Source organism: Pinus tabuliformis, chromosome 1_2 (assembly GCF_031772625.1).
Source record: "Pinus tabuliformis cultivar Carrire ecotype Pingquan chromosome 1_2, CPIR1, whole genome shotgun sequence".
NCBI classification, from domain to species: domain Eukaryota; kingdom Viridiplantae; phylum Streptophyta; class Pinopsida; order Pinales; family Pinaceae; genus Pinus; species Pinus tabuliformis.
In genome coordinates this window covers 465230879-465256061 of record NC_142298.1, presented here as the reverse complement: position 1 = coordinate 465256061, position 25183 = coordinate 465230879, and positions in this window count along the sequence as shown.

Here is a 25183-nt window from a genome sequence, read left to right as displayed (position 1 = left end):
ATCCTATCCTCTCATCCCTTCCTCCATGGAACTAATTCTAAGTATGGAAGGCCATTCAATGTCACCATTAATGACAAAACCTCCTTCATCTTCCTATAAATTGACCACTCATCTAAGTAATCGAAGGCTAGACTATGTTGAATTGTAAGGAGATAATTCTACTATGAGACTTGACTTTGGAGAAAATGATGTGATGCCACAAGCTTGTCTTGCTTTTGATGTGATGTCGATGGGATCCAAGCTGAAGGAATGACTTTGAATCAGACACGGATGGTTGTAATTCCTTCTTCTATATAATAAAATGTTTGAACCTTTTTCCATATGATGTGTTCTTTCATTATGCTTATGTGTATGAATTGCTTCTGATTCCTTTCATTTATATTCAATGGATGATATGCTTTGATTAGTTTTTGTCTTTTGATGTGTTTACAGGGTACTTTCAAGTGGATTAAGTATGGGAAGGAGCGAGGAAATTGATACAAGGGTGTTATAGACATTTTTGTGCCTTGCATCACTGAGCATGAAATGTCCATAATTAAGGGATCCAAAGTCCCTAAACATGTTGTTCCTACCCCTAGAGGAACAAGGCCAACTAACCACAACAGTTCACAGAAGTTCTCCACCTGAAAACACTCAAAAACAAGCTAATTCTGGATCATGTCAACTGCTCCACTGAGCATCTGCGCTGAATGTCAACTGCTCCACTGTCTACCTACGTTGAATGTCAACTCCAACAAAGGCTACCTGCGTTGGGTGAGTTTGGACAAGTGGAAAGTTCATTCTTCAAGGTGTCAATGCCCAGGAAGCTTCCAAAATGACACTTGCATCAAGGAATTCGACTGGTGATGAGTAAGAGGTTCCAAATCTCCAAGTGGAAGCAAGAACCTCCAAGTGGACTCAAGAACTGAAAGTGGGAGAGGACACTAGTCAGCTTCATACCAGCCTCAATCTGACTCATCTTCTCTCCAAAACTCCTATATATAGATCTCTCCTACATGAGATCAGGGAGGCTGGAATTTGGTATTTGCAAAGAATTGCTGTTGGTTTGAGATTAGAGCTATTGGGTGATTTGCTTTCAAGGAGGTGAAGAGGAGATTCCTTTCTGCTGGGAAGGTGATGCTGGATTGGGCCTCATATGGTTGTATCACTTCCTGAACTTTACTTCTTCATCAATAAAGCCATTTGAGTTTCTTCTATATGCATGTATCTCAATGATGTTTTGCTTTACTTGCATATTTAGTTTATTCTAATCCTTAAACTAGTTATGAATGTATGCTTCTTGTAGTTTCCCTCTCTTGCCATTTTGCAGGAACTTGGTGTAGCTGGGCCAGTGAAGGAGCAAGCAGCTGGGGAGCAAGCAAGAGGAGTGAGATTGGATCAGCAAACTAGCGGAAGACATCGGTTAGTTGCATCTTTCTCCTCTATTTACATTTCATAAGGAAGAATACTTAGATAGTTTTGTCTTCTTTGTTGCTGAGGTACTATCACCATTAGAGTGGGATAGGGGCATTCCATATTGGATACTTTTCCCTACAACAAACTGGCGACTCCGCTGGGGAACGTATCTTGTTGGTTTAGTTGTGTTTTTGCTATTAATTTCATAAACTTATACAGTGTCGAATCGAACTGCATTTGTCTCTATCGAATGCAAAGTAGAGAGCAGCTACTCTTGTCCATGCACTAGGCTTGTTTATGATTTTAAAAGCTGATCCACAAGTGCTCTAATAGCTCTTAGTGATAGATCTTCATCCTCCTTTGAATAATATTTTAGTTTATACCTGATTGATAGCTTTGATTTGGCCAAAAACGGTTGATTTCTGAGCAATCTGTGACCCGGAACCCAGGAGGGACGAGAGTTTCTCCTTCAACGCAACTACTGTGAAGGCAGTCTGCATTTCAGCGCAGGTCCCGTGAAGGCTACCTGCGCTGAATGTCAAACTGACAGTGTTGGAGTTGCGCTAAACCAGTTTAGCCTTGTGCAGCTGGGGTTCTCTGCTTTCTGTTGCCCTGTTTTGATCCCTGTTTTTGCAGCCTGTTATCAGTCAGTGTTCTTATCTGAAACCACCTTTCTTTGCCTCTATTCCGCCTCGGTTGTATAAAGAAACTGTATTTGTTCTTTGTGTATTTCTTACATCATTTGCAGTTTCCCATTACGAAAGTGAACTAGTCTTGCTGTGGCCTCTTAGATCTAGACCTGTCATAAGTGTCGTTTTGATCCTAAGAGTTAGTTTGTTTGTTGTTCATAGCTGATTGAGCTTTTGTTTTCGTCATATGGTTTGAATTTATGCATTTCTAGTGTCGAAACAAGTAAATCATAAGGTGTCTTTTGATTTTGGACTAAAAGCTTGTTTATGTTCACTTGAAATCGAATTCAAAGTTATACAACAGCTTTCTTTATGTAAAACATCAACATTAAGAAAGAGAAAAGAAATACCTGCATTGTGCATTTGCATTTTGACAGCTTGCATGTTGATTTAGGAAAAAGTGCATTAGTGTGTGCTCTATGCTCTGTGTGAAAAGATGATGTCTTTCTTTTCCCTCAGTAGTTAGGATTTTCATAAGTTGAAAAGATAGAAAAAGCTTGCTTATCATCTTTAGACTGCATTTAGGAGTTGTACCATACATCTCGTGGTGATCCATAAAGGCAAAATTCTAAACAAGATCAACCTAAAATAAATTGAATGAACATAACAACGCTTTGAAACATAACGCAAACACATAGAGGTCTAAGCTAGAGACGTGTTTCGGCGTCGTTAAACGTGGTATCTTACCGTTGAGTGGTTGGGTGATTCCTCCATGGTGAAGCGATAAGTATCAATACGGACTTGTGCTCCCACGTACCGTCGCGTATATATTGGGAGACCCCTATAGGAATAAAGCCTTTATCCATAGGAAGCCGTGTCGGCCGCCCTACTGATCGCAATGCAGTGAACACACCATTCACGAAGATCGACCACCCGTACCGTAAAACGTATTCTGTGGTTTTGCGAAAAGTTTGGCACACCCTCTGCCTAGATCTCCAGAGCAGTTTCTTTTGGCCTTTTTCAAACTCTATAACAGAAAAAGTCCATCCGAGCATTTGTCACTTCGGGCTCGTTAAAACATTGAAGGAGACTAGAGTCATCTTTAGCTTTTTCTCGACTCTTTAAAAGTGAAAAAGCAAGTTGTGTCTAAAAGCATCTAAAAAATTCATTCAATTCGGAAACACATTTTCCCCTTTTTTGTATTTTTGGTTGATTAAGTAATCCGCAATCGTGGAAGAAATTCAATTGAAACCCCGTCGTTCGCGGAGGCTTGCGAGTCAACCGTCTTTGTCTCCGGAATCGAAAACAGTACGGACAAAGTGAACTCGTTTAACCGGTTCGAAATCTCCTATCAAAGTTAGAACAACTGTTCCAACAACATCTGAGATTCCGGTTACTCCAAACATTTCTGGAAACCCTGCCTCTATTGAAGAAGTTCAACAGTTACAGAGGAACAGTAGCACTGATCCTAGTCTGAGAACAAGTACTTGCGTTACTGAACCGGTTCCATCTGTAACTGGTCCAGAGAGTATTGTTCCTCAAACAACTGTCGCTGTCGAAAAAACCCCTTCTTCGGCACCAGAAATATTTACGGACCTGACAGTCTTCCTCTTCCACCTGGTCTGATTGTGATAGAGGAAATTGTAGAAGATCCGCAAGCAAATACTCCAACCCATTTTGGAGTCGGGGTCACTCTATTTCCTTCGACATCAGAAGTTAGTCTATCACTAGTGGAGGTTCCTGTAGAATCGCTAGGCAATCTATTGGATAGACTCAAAATGTTTGAACAACCATCGACATCTAGGACTGTGTCGAATGATACAGCGATAGCAGAACTTCCTGCCGTCACTCCGACAATGTTCGTCAGCATACCATCTGTCCCAACTAGCTTTCAATAGCTGGAAGGAGCCCCTTCAGGGGCAATGACGACAGTATGGTCCGTTCCTGTTTGTTCTTCCGAGATAATACCCGGAAACTCTTATGTTGGAACTCAACAAATTGATCCGTTTGGAGGTCAATTTGGGCAATCCAGTTCTCAAGGGTTAACAATCCCTTTCAGTGTAGGATCGCCACCGTATGGGGGGCAATATGCCCTTTCATTACCCCCTCCGGGAGGTTACCCATACGGGAGTTCACAACAATATTCAGGTTATACTGTAGTTACGACAAGTGGTTGGGTACCTATGTTACCCCAGCAACCAAGAGTTGTGTATTCTATGCAACAATGTGTACCTATGTCGAACATCCCTACAACACCAACTATTGTAACGATGTCACAAGTTCAAACGATTCCTATTGTATGTCAACCTCAGATATCTCAGGTTGTAATGCAACAACCCCTTGACCCTGTGACACAACCACAATCGCTGACTAATGGGGCGACACAGGTGCAAACGGGTACAATTACCCCACATCTTGGTCCGCTGGTTAGTATAGCACAACAGAACATGGCTTCACAACCGTGGCTGGTGCAATACCAACAACCACAATTCCAGCAAGTGTACCAAGGTTCTGAGCAGCAAATCTTTGCGAACAGTGGACAACCGTATATTCAAAACGGTCAAAATCAACCACTTTTTAGTGGTCAAGTCCACCAACCGTATCAGTCATACCAACATCAATTACATTATGCTGGTATGCAAAGGCCAACTGCTCAGGCGATTCCATCGTATCCTGGGTATGCTTCACCTAACTTAAGTCAACAGTTACCATTCGTGGCAACTTTAGAGTTACCCGATTTACACCGGTTGACAAACGATCTGATTGCTTACGCCCCTTGGTGGCCAGCGATTCCTCACAAACTTCCATCGGACATTCCTAAATTTAATGGAAATCCGGGTGAAGACCCATCGAATCACGTAATGACATTTCATCTATGGTGTTCATCAAACACCCTAAATGACGATTCGATACGGCTTCGCCTTTTTCAGAGGACGTTAACGGGTCCAGCGGAAAAATGGTATATTGAATTACCTAGAGCCTCTTTCGACAATTTCAGCTCCTTAGCCACGACTTTCTTAACCCATCTTCAATTACCAATAAGGTATGAAACGAGAACCGAAATATTAACCAACTTCAAACAGACAACAGCTACTCACATATCTGATCATATACATGAGTGGCGTCGTCGTCGTAGGATGGTGAAAACGTACGTTCCCGATCAGCTATTGGCTGAATGGTTTATAAAGTCTTTACTTCCGGCCATAATGGAAGATGTGGCCAAGGGAGGAGTCGTAACAGAGGAGCAAGTCATTGCTCGTGCTCAATATTTAGACTTAGTATATACTCAGTCTGGCACGCTCTACGACAAGATACCTGACGCCCCTAGACCGTAATTTTCAATTCCTCCTCCTCCTAAATCAACTAGTGACTCTCATGCCGGTGATGGTGTGATTGGCACGGCAAGCGTGAAATCGACAAAGGCTTCGCCTAAGAAAGCCCGTAAGAATTCGAATCAAAATGCAAAAGAAGAGATTCTTGCTTCGGAAGTAAATGCCATATCAGCAGATAAAGGCAAAGAAACCAATCAACCAGGAAGCAAGAAGAAGCAAAACAAAGGGAAGAAGAAGAAACAGGGTGAGTCATCCCCTGGAAAAACTTCTTCAAACCCTCCTGGAAAAGGGAAACAAAAATTTCCTTGTCAGATATGCGATGAGGAGGATCATCGGACAACAGATTGTCCGTTAAAAGCTGAGCTTAAAAGATTCTTTAAGAGTTCTAAAACCTCAGCTGTGTTAACTGATCCGTTTCCCAATCCAGGTCAAAATCTGGTTGATAGTGGAAATGCTTCCCCGTCGCAAGTGCTAATGTTATCGATCTCTAAGCAACAAAATGATGCTTTGATTTCGACAAGGAACAAAAATTACGGGAATCTGCAACCGTCGAACGACAAAGGTAAAGATCAACCAAGTAGTTCGACGACAACTTCGACAGAAGTTGGACCACCAATAACTCCTGAATTAACAATAAAACCGCCCAAAGGAGTAGTGCACAAGTCGACATTTAATCCTCGCGCCAGAGCGGCGCGGCATTATAACATAGTGGAAGATTTGGCCCAATCGCCATCCGCTATGTCGACTCTTGAAGTACTGCAAAATTGTCCATCCCAAAGGCAGGCTTTGTTATCAGCTATTGGTGGGGTTGACCCTAAGGATTCCAATCTGGTATCCTTTGACCACAAAGGATATGATCCTCAGTTACCAGCTCAACTAGCTTTCCTTATTCAAGTGAAAGCCCTCAACAAAACTGTTCACAGAACAATTATTGACGAGGGGGCATCGATATGTATCATGTCGATGAGTTGCTGGAAAACCCTTGGATCTCCAACCTTGTCGCGATCTTCGACAACACTCAAAGCATTCGACGGAAGGACGTACACCCCGTACGGCATCCTAAATAACTTGAAGGTTGAACTAGGGGGAAAAACAGTGGAAATTGATGTTGAAGTCATCGATGGCAATCTTGACTATAACATCCTACTGGGAAGACCATGGATATATGCCATGGCGGCTGTAGTGTCGACTTATTTTAGGAAGATCGCATTCCCTTTTGAAGGAAGGGTTACGATCATCGACCAACAGAATTTCCTAACTAATGGTTCACAAGTTACAAGAAGCATTCCCATGATCCATGGGAGCGACCATTCAATTCAAGATATCGAAGTAGGCCTATTGAAAGACCCCACAATGATGGGAACTTTCGCGCTACCACCTCCTATCTACATAGGAAATATACCGTTTGTAGCACCCTGCAACATGATATCTTCCAGGAACGTCGCAAAAGACAAAGTCGACATGGATCATGCAATGGTTTTGCCACCAAGCCCTCTAGAAATATTGTAGCAATCAATGTTTCAGGCATGGGAGGCGAACCCAAACCAACACTCGTCAAGCGTTTGGGTAGATAGGTCCGGAGAATATGGTACCCCATTAGATCCTTGGTCAAAAGTACATGGGACTGACGAAGGAATCCTACAATCAATGTTGATTGAGGGGACACCATGGAATGATAGCCACCATCGTTCCCTTCTTCCAGAATGTGAAGAAGATACTCAAGGGGACCTTTACCACCCTTCAGTCTTTGAATTCCTATCAAATACTGTAAACACGATGGATTCCGAGCGGAACCTATCCAATATTGAAGAGACTATAGCCATAAATATCTCGACTAAGACAAATATTGTAGAGAATATTTATGTCGGCAAAGGTTGTTCTCCTTCAGAACTGGAAATATATAACGCTCTTTTTCGCGAGTTCAGAGATGTCTTTGCCTGGTCTTATGATGAAATGCCAGGCATCGACTCGAGTATTGTTGAACATGAAATTAAAATGTATCCTGATGTCAAACCAGTAAGACAACGGCTTCGACAGGTACACCCCAAGAAAGCTGCTACCATTAAGGCAGAAGTTGAGAAACTTCTCCATGTTGGGTTCATCTACCCTGTTCCTCTAACCGATTGGGTATCAAATATTGTCCCTGTTATGAAAAAACAAGGGACAATAAGAGTGTGTGTCGACTATAGGGATGTAAACCAAGCTTGTCTGAAGGACAACTACCCTACACCCTTCATCGACCAGATAATTGATGAATGCGCCGGATGTGAAATCTTTTCATTTATGGATGGATTTTCCGGGTATAATCAAATAAATATCCGCCCAGAGGACCAGTCAAAGACTGCATTCATTTGTCCATGGGGCACACTCGCTTATCGAAAATTACCCTTTGGTTTAAAGAACGCAGGGGCGACGTTCTAGAGGGCAATGAATTACGCCTTCCATGACATCAAGAACATCGTTCAACCATATCTCGACGACCTTTTGGCTCATTCGCGAAAGCGGACTGATCATCCGCAGCATTTGAGAGCGATATTTCTACGTTGACGACACTACAAGATAAGATCCACACAAATGTGTGTTTTGCGTCGGTTCTGGTCGTTTACTTGGCTTTGTAGTCTCCAAGGATGGGATTCGTCTCGACCCTTGCAAGGATCAGGCAATCAATAATTTGCCTCCACCTTCAAATTTGCTTCAGATTCAGAAACTCCAAGGGAAAGCAAACTTTCTGAGGAGGTTCATTCCAAATTACGCAGAACTTGCTAAAGGTTATACTCATCTTTTGAAAAAGGATGTACCTTTTGTCTGGGATCAGGTGGCGCAAGCTTCCTTTGACACTCTGAAAGATTCTCTAGTAAGAGCATCATTAATGTATGCCTCGGACTACCTAAGAGATTTTAACCTGTATCTGGCTGCAGCGGATACGACCATTGCGATGGTTTTAGTTCAAGAAGTCGATGGAATTGAACATCCTATATATTATTTGAGTAAAAACTTGAATGATACAGAAAGTAAGTATTCTTATGTTGAAAAACTAGCGCTTGCAGCTGTCCAAGCAATTCAAAGGTTTCGACATTATGTCCTCTTTAGGAAAACTACCATTTTATCAGATTGCAACCCCATGACTTATATACTGTCGCGAAAGTTGCTGGGGGGAAAATATTCAAAATGGATAGCGATCCTTCAAGAGTTTGATCTGGAATTTGTAAAATCCAAATCAAAGAAAGCTCTAGTTTTCGCAGAATTATTGTGCGATCTCCCATCGTCGTCCAACGATGAAACATCCGAAGAATCAATCATGGACGAGAATTTGTTTCTGATATCTACAAGCGATGAGTGGTATGGAGATATCATAGTTTATCTCCAAACCCAAAAGTTTAGGCCTAACACCTCTCACTCTGAACAGAAACGTATAAGATACCAAGCTAAAGACTACATGATCGTCGGTGATACGCTTTACCGTCGCGGTATCGATACAGTTCTGAGGAGGTGCCTTACCCATGAGGAGGCCAAAAAAGCCCTGAATGAGTTTCATTCAGGCACATGTGGGGGGCATCAATCTGGATATGCGACAGCACAAAAGATCTTACGAGCAGGATACATCTGGCCAACCATGTTCAAAGATTGCATAATCACAGTCAGAAGTTGCCATGCATGTCAGATTTTTGATAGCAAAACCAGAAGACCACCTGCACCTTTACAGCCAATAGTCGCTGTTGGGCCTTTCGCCAAATGGGGCATCGATTTCATGCAATGTAACCCCACCTCGACCGGGGGGCATGGGTATATTATAGTCACCGTTGACTATTTTACCAAATGGGCCGAGGCGATGCCTACATTGGATAACACTGGTGAAACAACTGCCCTTTTCTTTTTCAATCATGTAGTCGCCAGGTTCGGCGTACCGCAGGCTATAGTTACAGATCATGGATCACATTTTTGCAATCACATGATGGTTGAATTAGCTGCCAAGCTAGGGCTATCTCATGACAGCTCTACCCCGTATTATCCGCAAGCCAACGGAAAAGTTGAAGCAATCAACAAGGTCCTGAAGCGTATGTTGCAGAGGATGATCGGGGTTCACAAAAGAAGGTGGCACCTAATCCTGTACTCAGCCTTGTGGGCTTACCGAACATCAGTAAGAAATGCGACCGGGTTCACACCTTTCCAACTGGTGTATGGCCTAGAGGCAGTCTTACCAGTCCAGTGCGAAATTTCGTCTCTTAAACTCGCGATCGACCTCCTCCCCGGAACTTCAAAAGAAGAGGCTTGTTTCTCGGAATTAATCCAATTGGATGAAACCCGTCGTGATGCCGCTTTGGCTAACGAAGCCCATAAGAAACGAGTCAAGGCGCAGTTCGACAAAAATGTCAAACCCCATGTCTTCTCAGAAGGTGACTTGGTCTTGCTTTACGACCAAGGATCCGACAAATTGGGAGCAGGAAAATTTAATTCCTTATGGATGGGCCCCTATATTGTTAAACGAGTGTTAGCAAAAGGAGCCTACAAGCTAATCGATTATGACGGAATTCCACTGGCACAACCCCGCAACGGTTTGTACCTTAAGCGTTACTATGCTTAAATAGTAACCAATGTGCGTTTGTTGTATTTTGTTTTCGCTAAAGTGGTTGTTTTGGTCGAGTAATCCATCTTTCTTACATTTGTTGCAGATGTCGAACTTGTTGGAGACATGGGTTGGATACGCCGACGGAGCGAGTCGTAGTTCGCGGAACCTATCCTCCGCAGCTTGGGCCATTTTTGATCCAAGCGGCGAGTTAGTAAGTTTCAGAGGTGTATGTATTGGACAATCAATGAATAACATCGCTGAGTATAGCGCGTTGATAGAACTACTCTCTGATGCCATCACCCATGGTATACGCCGACTAATCGTCAGGCTAGACTCACAGCTCGTAATACTACAACTCAATGGTATATACTCCATCCGCAATCCAGCTATTTATCGCATGTTTCTAAGGGTTAAGATTTTGGAAAGATAGTTTGATTTAATTCAATATCAACACATTTCCAGGAACTTAAACACATTAACCGACTCATTAGCAAACTATGTGTTAGACAGACATTTGTGACACTTATAAAAGAAAATGCATCATTAATGTTGTACAAATGGACCTTATAACTCAACCAGAATAAACCCCGAAAATCAAAATATATATATATATATATAAGCTGTTTATCGTTTACATTTAATGTTTTGTAACCAAGACAAAAATTGGTCGCATGACCCAAAAACTCAAAAGTGCTAGGGGGCACCCTAGCCTAGTGGTGCTCATGATAGCACGTCACAGCCTGTGCAATCATGCGCAAGAGACGAGTCCATCGTCTAGGCACGCCAGTAGTATGCCGCTGCAACTGTAAAGGTAACTCGTCAGTCCGCACATCGGGAATGCCGAGAGTAAGGCTCTCAACCTGCTCCTGTACAGCTGTAAGGGTCTCGGCCACGTCAAGGTCGCGAAGAATAACTCTCCCAGTAGGCTCCACTACCGGGGCAGCAACTGGCGGTCTCAGACGAACTGCTGGATGAACAGGACCAACATCTACATGCACCCAAGAGTTTGATTAAAATTCTTGATAAAATAAAGCACAGCAACATTATGAATAAAAACAATAAACAGTGATATGGTCAAATATTTTACCAATAGCGCCCCACTGTTCGCCATCCGGTAACACCAAATCCGGATCGCCTCGGAAATCCATACCCACATATGGATACTCGGAAAAGACCATCTCCTGGCGCTCGAACCACCTGAAGAAGGTATCAGTGAAAGTAATCTGAGATTGACCCGCATGCCTAGACATGTGATCAACCCACCTCTGCATGCGTGGCTTGGTCAGAGAAGGCAAGTCGAGTGCTATATACTGAGGCTGCATCAGTGGTATTTTCTCCAAGGCGAAGGAAGTCAAGATAGAACCGAATCCAAAGTTTTTCAGCTTCCCATCCTTCACCTTGGTCAATTGACTTTTCATCTGAACAAGTACTGCATCACACCAGTTGAATAATTTCGGTTGGAGACACTCCAAGGCATGCTGCACATAAGATCTGTTGGCAACATGAAGGGATGCACTACCGGCCATCCTACCAATAGTATACAGAATGGACCTAAGAGACATATCAGTAGTCTCATGGATAACAACCTTGCCGTCTCTGCTCGGCTGGGAACCTTCCCTGCAGTACTGGCGAACATAGTCTCTCACGGAGTCATTCCCTCGGGCCGAACCTGACAAAGAAATGGGGGCACCCTGCCTTGACAACCTAGTCAAGAAGTAAATGTCTACTATGGTCAAGGGGATGGATTTTCCCCTAATCTGGAATACTTGGTTGATTGGATCCCAAGCATTTCACTGGAAGAACTTCAGTAGGCCACAGTTCCGTAGCTCGTTTACCGTGACAAGGTCATGGAGAGCAATCATATCTTCTTCTTCATGTTCTCGTTCTCGCCATGTAAGGGACATTTTGCTCAAAGGTTCCTGCAAAATAAACAAGAGAATGAGTAAGATCCTGGATTTGATGAGAAACTGGCGAAATTTCATCAAAAACTGTGCTAAATACTCAGTTTTCTGAGCTCAACGCAGGTAGACAGTGTCCTACCTGCGTTGAAGGTCAGGCTGCCTTAAGGCAGCTTGACATTCAATGTAGGTTTCGAATGGACAACCTGCGCTGATGTCAGGGCACCCTGGCAAAACCCCTGAGGCTCAGAAAAACTGGAAAACAGGCACAAAATGGAAAAATCAAACCATGAAAAGAAAGAGCTAGGGTTTATCTCCTACCTGGTCCAGACGGCGCCGAGAATCGTCCACAGAATCTCCCAGAATCAGCTGGTGAAAATCAAGGGGGAAGAGGCACCTCCAAAGCTCCAACAAACCAAGTTCAAATGAAATGGTAAAATGAGAGGTAAAAGCACTTTTTAATGGCTTTTTACGTAGTTCAAAGCAAAATATTAGGGTTTCTATCTCATGCTATGTATTTCTAACTAAGTTTGATGCAGCAATTGAAAATGCAGTACTATCCTTGAAAGGAGAAAAGCTAGTTATGGTAAAAAATTGAAATTTGACGATGTATATAACCGAGCAGTTTTAGCACATAGTTCATGCTCGTTAAAAAATAAACATAAGACCGAGCAGTTTTAACGCGGACTTCATGCTTGTTAAAAAATAAACATAAGCTATGAGCAAGCTTTCCCCTAGAGTTCAAGCTCATCCAGAAAAAATGAACCGGTAAATAACCATTTTGATCGTAAATTCATCAGCCATAAAAGCCTTGGTTGTGTTTGCACCGTCACCTCCACTTTTCATTTGGCCGATCGTTCACCTCCGTTTGATTGTTTACCTATTTTGAGGAACAGCTGCGAAGAGTGATTTCACCTAGCCATCCTTGTGACACTGCCGTGATTGGAAAATTCCAACCTGTACCTGGAATCTGCTGCTATCCCTGTTTATCACTCGTTCCTCAAAATACGAGTCTTCTTTGAGCTCTTTTCATTTGACCTGTAAAATATGAAAATTTTGCCGAGTTTTGGCCTTCCAACTCGTTAAAGCAACCGGAAGAGCTATCCCTCCTCTGGATTTTAATCTTTTTGGACCTGAGGGATTATTGCACAAAAAGATCGAGCGCTTGTTTAGTTCGGCTCATTAAAACTATCGAAAATTCATCCCTTCTGTATTGTTTTATACTTTTTCAGACTTAAGGGATTAGATGATGAAAAAGGAACCTTGGAGTCGACTTTACGTACCTTTTCAGACTCTCTAAAAATGAAAAGGACCGAGTTATCCTTGTCGTTAGACTCGTTAAAATCACTAAATAGCGACAAACTTGTCTTTAGGCGAGAATGAGTTTCCCTATCGCTAAGCTCGTTAAAACATAGCGATAGGCTTGCCCGAAGGGCAGGTTATAGAACAAGCATATGTTATCCTCCTCAAGCTTGACAAAAATAAAGAGGTACTGGTCAGCAATGACTGGGGAAAAATTGGGAGAAACTCAAAGAAAGCTTTGATGGTAGCAAGTCGCTCTTGAACATGACACTTTTCCTCCGTACCACAATCGAGTTGGGTTGTTTCATTCACTGGTCACATCACCATGGTCTCGCCATACCATCCATAATTGGGGTAATGCTACCGATCCATCGCATCAGTGTCGCCATATGTTCAAGAGAAGTCATTCAAAAAGATTCAATCGTGTCCCATCCACTGCCATACATTATCCTTCATCCTTTCATGACCGCCACCCTGAATCATACATCACAGATCGTTTTCACCTCCATCAAAATCATTAGCTCCGTTCCATGTCACTGATGTGGGATTCATTAAGGCCCTCCTTTGACAGATCGCTTCTTGTCGACATCAGCTCATTATCCAAGAAGTTGATCTAGGAACACCCCCCTCAGTACTTTGAAGCTTGCATGCCTCAATGGCAAGTTTCTCACTTCCGGTGACAGGTATACATCAATGACCTTCGACCATGAGATTTTGCGTGGTGTTCGACGCCAAGTCCTTTATTCACACCACGTGAATTGTACTGTAGTACCTTGAGGGTCATTGTCATTATTGGTGACTCCTCTCGCGCTTGTTAACGGTTTTCATCATTGACCGGTAATCAAGCGATGTCTTTCCATGTTCGACTTCAGAAAAATTCTCACATGGATCAACTTGTACTTAGAGTGAAGATCGAACGAGTTTGAAGACCCCGGATCTAGTTTCAGCCATCCGGGCTGCGATATATATTCAGGAAAAATAAAGACATTTTGACATGTACACCATTGCAGCAGATGATCATCCTACTCAAAGGATGATAATTTCGCCAAAATTATCAGTCTACCATCAGACGATCATCTGTTCTATGTACAAAAATGAATTTATAAAGATGAGCATCGGAATGCCCGCCTCAGCTAGATCATGAAAGCAGTATGAATCATAATGTATTGTATTGTATCTTATTACAGGTCTCCTCCCAGCGATTGGATGAACTTCGGATCCTCCTAGTAAAGCATTTCACCCGATAAACGGCCTCATACTTTAGGGGGCAACTGTTATAGACATTTTTGTGCCTTGCATCACTGAGCATGAAATGTCCATAATCAAGGGATCCAAAGTCCCTAAACATGTTGTTCCTACCCCTAGAGGAACAAGGCCAACTAACCACAGCAGTTCACAGAAGTTCTCCACCTGAAAACACTCAAAAACAAGCTAATTCTGGATCATGTCAACTGCTCCACTGAGCATCTGCGCTGAATGTCAACTGCTCCACTGTCTACCTGCGTTGAATGTCAACTCCAACAAAGGCTACCTGCGTTGGGCGAGTTTGGACAAGTGGCAAGTTCATTCTTCAAGGTGTCAATGCCCAGGAAGCTTCCAAAATGACACTTGCATCAAGGAATTCGACTGGTGATGAGTAAGAGGTTCCAAATCTCCAAGTGGAAGCAAGAACCTCCAAGTGGACTCAAGAACTGAAAGTGGGAGAGGACACTAGTCAGCTTCATACCAGCCTCAAGCTGACTCATCCTCTCTCCAAAACTCCTATATATAGATCTCTCCTACATGAGATCAGGGAGTCTGGAATTTGGTATTTGCAAAGAATTGTTGTTGGTTTGAGATTAGAGCTATTGGGTGATTTGCTTTCAAGGAGGTGAAGAGGAGATTCCTTTCTGCTGGGAAGGTGATGCTGGATTGGGCCTCATATGGTTGTATCACTTCCTGAACTTTACTTCTTCATCAATAAAGCCATTTGAGTTTCTTCTATATGCATGTATCTCAATGATGTTTTGCTTTACTTGCATATTTAGTTTATTCTAATCCTTAAACTAGTTATGAATGTATGCTTCTTGTAGTTTCCCTCTCTTGCCATTTTGCAGGAACTTGGTGTAGATGGGCCAGTGAAGGAGCAAGCAGGAGGAGTGAGATTGGATCAGCAAACTAGCGGAAGACATCGGTTAGTTGCATCTTTCTCCTCTATTTACATTTCATAAGGAAGAATACTTAGATAGTTTTGTCTTCTTTGTTACTGAGGTACTATCACCCTTAGAGTGGGATAGGGGCATTCCGTATTGGATACTTTTCCCTACAACAAAGGGAGACGAGAGGAAAGAGAAACTACAAGTGGGATTTATATCCTCTCTTCTTATCTATTACTTATAGGGAAAGTCTAAAACACTTTAAACTGTTGTTCTAGGCACAACTACTTATCTAGTGAATTAGTGTTTATCTGTAGATGCTAAAGTCTCCAAAACAGAGAGAGAGGAAAGAACAAAGACATAGAGAGATATAGGTGGAGAGAGAGAGGAGTGATAAGGGAGAGATGGAGAGAGAGTGAGGGAGAAAGGAGAGGATGGAAGAGAAAGAAGAGGAGAGGAGACAGATAGGGAGAGAAGGGAAAGGGAGAGAGATGGAGAAGGACATGGAGGGGGGAAGATAGTGAAAGAGTTGGACGGAAGAGAGAGAGAGAGAGGGAGAGTGATTTGGGGGGGGCGAGATAGAGGGATATGGGAGAGAATGGATAGAGAGCAAGGAAGATAGAGATGAGGGGAGAGAGATGGAATTGGAGGGTGTAGGAGAGGGAGGGAACAAGAAAAACATAGAGGGAGAAAGTTGGAGAGAGAGAGGTGACAAGGGAGTCATGGAGAGAGAGTGAGGGAGAGAGGAGAGTGGGATGGAATAGAGAGAAGGATATAGATAGAGAGGGAGAGAAGGGGAAGAGAGAGATAGACAGAGAAGGGGAAGAGAGGGAGAGAGTGTGTGTGTATGTTTGGGGGGTGAGATAGAGAGAGGGAATAACAAAGAGACATAAATACAAATATAGATATTATATAGTATTATATAACCAACCTAGATCCATATTAACCCTATAACTATCGAGTGCCACGAGGGATCCAATCTCGCAAGGTGAAAACGTTTCCTCAAGTTTTGCACTAGAAAAAAATTTTGCACCTCGAGAGATTGGACCCCTCTCAACACTTGATAGATACAGGGTTAAGATGGATGTAGGTCGGTTAATATGAAATTAAAGTAGTTTTTATTTGATATTATAGTCTTAAAAATTAAAATTTCCCTTTAAATTAATTTCAAATTAGAACTAGATCTAATTAGATTCAATGAATAGATTTTAAAAAATACATAAAATATTTTTTTATTAGAAAATATATTTTTAAAATTACAAATTATTAGAGATAAATAGTGCAAAGTTGGCTCACCTATACACCATGTGAGGATGAAGAAGTGTTTAAGGAAGGATAACCTTTCAACCAATCTTTAACAACCTTTTAATCCCCTAACACATGTAAGTTTAGATTGCTTGACACAATTAAGATGACTAACATAAAAAAATGATTCATATTATTGCAGTACTTGTTAGGTTGTTGTATTTTTGTTCTTAGACTAAATTATTCATTCATGTTAGTTATTTTTAGTTTTATTACTTATTAGCTAGTCACATATTTTAACCCGTGACTAAATTAGTGATTTATGTTAGTCGTTTTTAGTTCAGTCACTTAAGATTTCTCATTTTTGGTAGTATTTGACTTGGAAAAGTTGTGGTGACTAAATTTTTTAGTCACCTAGTCACTAATTGCTCATTTTCTACTAATGCTTGCAAACTCGGTTGCGTCACTATGACAAGAGATTGAATTCGTCTACCACTGAGTCTAAAACCAAAACATCTACTGAGCCTCTTACAATGCCAAATGGTCTTTTATAAATACCTCAACCTAAATTTGATGCCATTCCCAAGATCCCAAAGGGACCATTATGGCGTAATATGACTTCTAACTGAGCTGCCCATACATACAGTATAGTAGATGATTTGGCACAATCACCTGCTTCCATGTCAATGCTGGAAGTACTCCAGTCATGCCCATCTCAAAAGAAAGCTCTACTAACTACTTTGGGTGCAGTAGATCTTTCCGACGATTGTTTGATTGTCTTCTGAATTGATACATTAGAACATCCCCCATTGCCTTCATCCATTTCTTTCCAGATACCAGTCCAAGTCTGTAATTCCATCATATCCCAATGAATTATTGACGAAGGTGCATCCACCTATGTGATGTCCATCGTCGTTCGAAGAGCTGAAGTCTATAAATATTCCTCATTGTTGGGTTCTTTCCCTAGTCCTCCCCCTCTCATCTCAAAGACTAATTTTATGAGTGTTTGCATGTTACAAGAATCATGGGCTGCTCTCAAGTAGTCTGGTACATCTGATCAATAGACAGTTCCTCAGCTTCCCATTATTTCCATCCCAACTGAGCCCTCTGGATGAAACCCTCTAGGACCTCCTCTATTTGTGCGTGCCTCCCATATGTTTCCCTAGGAACTGTTCCTCCAGGTCTCAACCATCCAAGAGATATTCCACCAGGACATTACTCTATAGGCCATATAACTTCCTTATTCCCCCCTCTAGGAGTATTTTATATCCCTACCATGGCTTCACTGGCCCTTCCTAACATGACTTTGGGGATCCCAATATGGTACATCAACCCCCCTGCAAGAATTCTTCCTGGTCAGCAAAGACCTTATCATGCTTTGACCCCAGTTCAACCGGTACCTATAGCCCCTACTATTGCTTCAGTTCCATCACAACCTCAATAGGAACCCACTACTATTACGAAAGCATCTGGATAGGGGGGGAATCTCACAGGAAAGAAGTTAAGAACAAGTCTCCCCAAACTCCTCCAGCTCCAAAGGCCTCGAAGCCATCACCTCCATGTGCTTTGTGTAAAGTTGTTGGGCACACCACCAATAATTGTTCCAAGCTTCCTCATCTCAAACCTTTGATTCATGAAATGTTCCCTGTGTCAAATATCCTTGAAGTCCATGTTAACTTGTCGGGTCCACCCAAGCAAATCAGGGTGTTATGCACAAATCACCATTGTTCCTAGTGTGATCATCATGGTCTCTATTCCCATGGTTTCCCTCATCTTGATGAATTTCATGATTTTCTTGAGGCACTTTGCGAATAAAAGGCCACTTGTAGTGGAACATCTACTCCTCTACCCATGGATTCTAGTACCACTAGTTAACGGGAACATGGAGAATTTGGTCCCACCATCGTGATCCCTCCCAACAAGGTTGAGATGATGGAAGCCAGAGGCCATGTCCTTTACCTGTTGTCATCCTTGAGTTCCTCGCAGGAAAATATTTCTGAGGTTTCTGTGCATGCTTCTGTGGTGAAGTAAAACTATAAGTGCAGACACAAAAAAATTCCTCTAGCCCGATAATGGGTCTTGTTATCACCCCAAGAAACTCTCCTCGGTTGTATATCAGAGATGCTCAGGAACATTACAAACTTCAACAAAAAGTTGGATAAATGGTGGATGAATGAAAGAAATGCTACATATTCAAGCTAGATAACCACTTCTACTATGTTTAACCCTAGACATGGGTGAACACCACCAAACTACAAGGCTTTAGACCACCAATTACTCACAGTTTTAGGGAAAATGTGAAGATGGAGAAGACTGGTCACACCAACAGATGCACAGGACCCTGAGATGGCCAACTGCAACCAGTTAAAAGGTCTGTCAATCTATTTCTTAATGCACAGACAGGATGACAACTCTCTGGCATTAAAACAACATAAACCTGCATACAAATTCAATGATACAGCTAAATTATAACAGGTCTAGCCACACCTAATACATTCTATGGAATATTTCCTTAGGTTAGAACTAATTAAGAGCGCCTACCTCTTAGTATGCTTATCCTATTTGATGATGTCCTTGCTTTCTTGCTCCGACTATCTCTCGCTTCCTTCTTCAAACACCTAAAACAAGTCAACAACAACAAACAACAACTGTGATAATAGACAAATTGCAATTCAACCTGTTATCACCCCAAGAAACTCTCCTCGGTTGTATATCAGAGATGCTCGGGAACATTACAAACTTCAACAAAAAATTGGATAAATGGTCGATGAATGAAAGAAATGTTGCATATTCAAGCCAGATAACCACTTCTACTATGTTTAACCCCAGACATGGGTGAACACCCAAAAACTAAAAGGCTTTATACCACCAATTACTCACAGTTTTAGGGTAAATGTGAAGATGGAGAAGACTGATCACACCAGCAGATGCACAGGACCCTGAGATGGCCAGCTGCAACCAGTTAAAAGGTATGTCAATCTATTTCTTAATGCACAGACAGGATGACATCTCTCTGGCATTAAAACAACATAAACCTGCATACAAATTCAATGATACAAGTAAATTCTAACACAGAGGTGGGATGACAACCCCTCTAATTCTAAACATCAACAACACATGAAATAATGCATAATAGTTACAGCCTAGAACAAAGAAGAAGAATTGGAAAGTGAGCAATTAACAACAAAAGAAGCTTGTATTAGCTGGAAATGAAGACCAAAAGTTGCAGGTGTCACAATAGTTGCAGTCTCCAGAAGTTGAAGTTTATACCAAAATAACATTCATCAACCTAACTACATTTTTCTTTTGGGTATATATAGAGTTTGTTCACAAAAATCTCTGCAGACCCATGCGTGGAGGGGTCATAACTGATCACCAATCGCATTTACGATTAGATATGGGACTTTGATACAATTTGATTATTTTAATGGAAAAGATGACATTTACTGGTACTTTGTTGTCCTTCCTAAATAGGTGAAGTATGATTTGAATGCATTTCAATAACTGCTGCAGTCATTGAGCTGAAAATGATTGTCCTTCTTTTCCTTGAATGTGCTATTGTTTAAATGTGGTAGCTGAGGAATTCATATGCAGATTTTCGGATCATCTCTTCCTTCTTCGCGTGCACAAAATAGGCCGAAAACACTGAAAAATAAACTGAAAATGGATGATGAACTAGGCATGAATATTAACCGTTGGATGACAAAATGGACAACAGAGATTGGATCTAGGGAGCTATCGGGTATGGACGAGAATGGATGAATGAAGCTCCACCGTTGGATCGCAAAAATCAATGGCAGAGATCTTTTGATGAGGAGTATCGGGAGGTTAGAAAATCGGGATAGATGAGAGCCATCAAATCAGGGCACGATCAATCTGATGACCATCACACGAGGAAGATGCGCACAATATAGCGAGCTGGGGACCATGCTGGAAGGGCGGTAAGTGGTTTCCCCGCACCGCCTACCGGGGATGGGTGGTTTATGTACATGGAGGAGTGATGCAATTAAATTAGGACACGTGGCTAGCAGGTAATCGCTTCCCCGCGGGCTAACAGTCGAGCGGTTTACGGGAGCGAGGGCTGCGATAACCGTTAGATCTCTACGAGATCATCAAACAGCTGAGAGAAAAGGCATGGTTAACACACATTTTTGGTTAATATGACAGGTGATGTGACAGGTAAGGGGCGGGCCCGAGCTTTATTAAAGCTTAGGGTTATGAATTTTATCATATGCGCGGGGTTATAAAGGTTATCGGGGTTTATAATATTAAAACAGAAAAAACACCCCAAAAGCATTTTAAAAAGGTTTATGCAATTTAATAATGTTAAAACAAAAACGGGTGGGGACTAAAGGGAAAAAGGGTAAACAGGGGTTTATAGGTTTTAAACAAAAAGAAGCCCGTGAGGCTGAAAAAGGGTTTAGGCGGGGTTTACAAAGGACTATAGAGAAACATGAAAATAATGGGTTAGGGGAGAAATAGGAGAATGGAAGAGGAGGTGGAAACAGAGGTGTCAGAGTTATAAGGAGAAAAGGGAAAATGAAGGAGAAAGCATGAAAAACTATTGCCAGCCTTATACAACCAAACCAGTACTACTCATCACCTATTTTGATCCATCAAGTACCAAAGAACATAGCAGAGCTAACACTGGCTCCTTCTAGGGATGAGATCCTCCCTGTGAGGTCTCAAGAACTAGTAGATCAATGCTTTTCCAGTTGAAAACAAATTAGCCAAAATTCCTAGTGTTCCATTGGGCATGGAGTCTACTTTGTTGTACAAAAATGATAAAAACAAAATATTTACAGCCTTTAAGGCCAAAATACCTTAAACAACATAAACTTTCAAAAACCACCCATTAACTGGGCCATCAAAAACTACTTTTCCTCCCATACTTTTCAATATGAAGGTGTTGTTCCCTTGAACATGTGAAATGATGAAAGGCCCTATCCAGAAAGCATCAAATTTCCAATGATTATCTTTCTTCTCCTTTAGTGCATCCCATTTAAAAACCAAGTCACCAATCTGAAAATTATTTGTTTTTGCCTTTTTGTCAAAGGCTTCCTTGATCCTTGTTTGATGTGTTGCAAACTTTTCAACTAGCTGTTCTCTAATCCGATCTATTTCTGCTAGATCAGTGATCCTCTTTTCCATGCATTCTTCCTCATCCTACTCTTCTTGAATGAATTTTGCCACAGGGAGAATTAATTGAATTGGGAATATAGCATCAGTGCCATACACCAGCTTGAAAGGAGAATTTCCTATGGATTTTTTAATGGTCATTCTGTCAGCCCACAGTGCATACTTGAGCATTGAATCCCAATTCTTCTTATTGTCCTCTAATAACTTCTTAATTATCTTGATCAGACTTTTATTAGAGGATTTGGCCAGAGAATTTCCTTGAGGATAATATGAGGTGGAATGAACAAGTTTAATACCCATTGAGTCACACATTTCCACCAATTATTTTTCCGTGAAGGCTGCTACATTATCTGTTATTAATGTATGTGGACAACCAAATCTGCTGAAGATATTCTCTGTCAAAAACTTCATGACCATATTATGATCAGCCTTCCTTGTAGGAATTGCTTCAATCCACTTAGTGAAATAGTTAGTGGCTACTAATATCCACCTGTGTTGGCCACTGGAATGTGGATTGATTTCTCCAATAAAATCTAAGCCCCATTGCTGGAAAGGTCCTTTTTCTTGAATTGGTTTTAGGGGCAGGGATTTCAACTGTTGTTTTTTTTCAAACCTTTGGCGCCTGTCACAAGATTTAATAAAAGAAAACACATCAGAAAATAAAGTGGGCCAATAGTACCCAGCTCTGAGAATTTTATGGGTTGTGGTTTTCCAATAACGGTTCCCTCCACACATGTTGTTATGAAACTGCTGCATAACTTCTTTTGACTGTTCTTTGTCCATACACCTTAAAAATATTCCAGATGGATCCCTCTAGTAGAGCAGATTTTCCATAATGCAATATTTTTCTATTCTAAGTTTTAAAGTTCTAGCCTAACTTTGAGTAAATTCTGAAGGGTTTTGTAGCTTCAACAAGAAATTAATTATTGCAGCATACCAATTACAAGAAGCTATATTCTTGACCACTAACTTCTTCCTCTGTGGTTCAACTATTTCTTCCTTTTCTGCCTGACCATTTTCTGCATTTGCATATAGGGAATCAATGTCTAACAATCTGCAATTTTCTTCAGCCAATAACTTGGCAAGCCCCTGACCTCTGACCAGCCTGGTGGGCTTTAGCTCTATATTAAATTCTATCATCTTTGCAATCCATTTTTCCCTTCTTCCATCAGCATCAGTTTGATTCAAGACATTTTTCATTGCAGCAGAAGGCACATATGCAATTATTTTTGAATGAAAGATTTAAATTATGAAAGCCTTTAAGGATTTAATAAGAGCATATGCATGTTTTTCTATAATATCATACCTTAGTTCAACATCCCTCAAGTTCTTGCTAAAAAATGCTACTGGATGTTATGAACCTTCTTCATCTTGCTGCAATGAAACTGCTGTAATGGTGTCTTCAGAGGCAAAAGAAAATATGTGGAACTCCTTACTGTAGTCTAGACTTATTAATGTGGGAGCCTCCATAATAGATTTTTTGATGGAATCTGTTATCACTCAGGTTGTTCCCTTTGACTCCTAAGGGAATACGGCCGAGGTAACCACTAACCAATCTTTTGGCCACAGGTCCTAGCCTACCTGTAACCAGAGAGGGCTCTCTCTTTATGATTTAACTTTGTTTTGATAAGGTTTTAGGCTAGCTATGATGCACAGGTTTTGTTTTAAATTTGCTGGATGATGATTTCAGTTAGAACAGGTATGTTTTTGCAGGGTGATCTAGGCCATTGGGCATGGAGTCTGTCATGTTTAACTGCTTGATATGTCTATCTTGAAACACCAGTGATGCTACAGAGCCAGATGAGTGTCTATGGAACAATTATTTAAAAACTGTGATTGGATGGGATGAAATCAGGGCGTGAAAGGCAACTAAGGATCTTTTAGTAGGCTGATATGGAGAATAGTGGGAACATTACTTAGGAGCATTCAAGAATTCCTGAATAACATTCACGTTGATAGAACCAATACAAACATGAGCAACTAAGAATTCATGCTTATGATTAATTCTGAAGAAAACGTATTCAACAACAGAGATTGAGCACAGGGTGTAATCAAAAATTTCCTATACCATTCCTTTTCTCTATTGTTAGACTAGTGAAACATGTATATGATTTAAGTAAACATAAGAAGACAAAACATAGTTCAAGATAGCTTATTGTTCCAATAGACAGCACAGGAATTCTATAACAGCACGCAGAGCATCATTGAGACATCAAGCCTTCAAAAGAGAATGATTTTTTCCAGCTTTTTGCATAAGATCATCTGAAAATATACAATATATTGTCCCAGAGAGAAAATCACCAACCCCAAATACGTTACAATGGGAGGTATATATACAAAATTTAGATACAAAAATATCTAGCTGATGAATTAATGGCTCATAAATAGCATGCCAACTCCTGAAGAATTACAGCTGAGAGAGTAAATGTTGTAATAACTGCTTGGTGCATTAGCTGTCCAAAACTGTCAGAGAATTTTGACTTTGTGACCCACTGAGTCGGTTGGAGCCATGTCGCCCAAAATCTGCGCATTTCCCTTGTCTTGGCTTGCTGTCGTAGTATTATGTTGAGTCACTTCTTTTATCTGCCCTGCCTGCTGTCCCCACGTTGCTTTTTGACTTTGGTTAACCTAAAGCTGATTAGGATAGACCAAACCGAGTTTATTGAGGCAAAATTTGCAGCATTGCCTGCCACCAATCTTCCTTGGGCAGTTGGTGTCTTCGTATCTTTATCAAGGTTTCATCCGCTTCTGTATACCTGTAAAAATTTGGTGGGACCTCAAATAAGTGATTAATTTCATGCTCAATGTAGAATAGGTTCTCAAGCTTGTCATAGAGGCTCTGCCCTGATGGAGGTCCTGTTTCTTCAGAAGTACTGGCGGATGCTGTGATCTGGTTTTCAATAAAATTTGTCATTCTAGAGGCATATTGCTCATGGGTGAGCAGCCTTCCTGTGTCGGTCAATAGGCTGGGCAATCCTCTGTCTTGCAATGCTCCCATTTTAAGCTTGTAGTCATCCACCTCAGCCTGCATTCATGACATTTTCTCTCCACAGTTTGCACAAAATTTCTGAGGGTCAGCACTTTTTTAACTGTTAGGACAACATCTGTTCTGTTGATGATGTTTAGGGCTGCCAACTCCTCCTTGGTCTGATTATTGAGGAAATGTATCATCCTGTTGGCCTGCTCAGGCCTGTTCCCTAGTGTTGTTCTGGCCTTCTGGCTTTCAACTTGTGCTTGGCCTATCAATTCCATCTGTTCATGCACTGTTTTGATTGACTTCCACTGTCTAGTAATGGAGTGGTCAATCCGGGCCCACAGAATCCTTTTTATCTCTGCCAGAGTATTTTCTAATTTTAGTTCCTTCTCTAAGGCCTTTATTTTGTCCTTCAGGGCCTTAATCTCTCTGGTCTGCTCTGCTACTGTCATTTTGGATTTGTCATACTTAGCTTCCAGCTCTGCCAATTTCTCCTTGGCTTGTTTGATCTCTGTCGCCTGAAGCTCCAGCTCTTTGATAACTTTTGTCAATTCATCCATGTTTAAA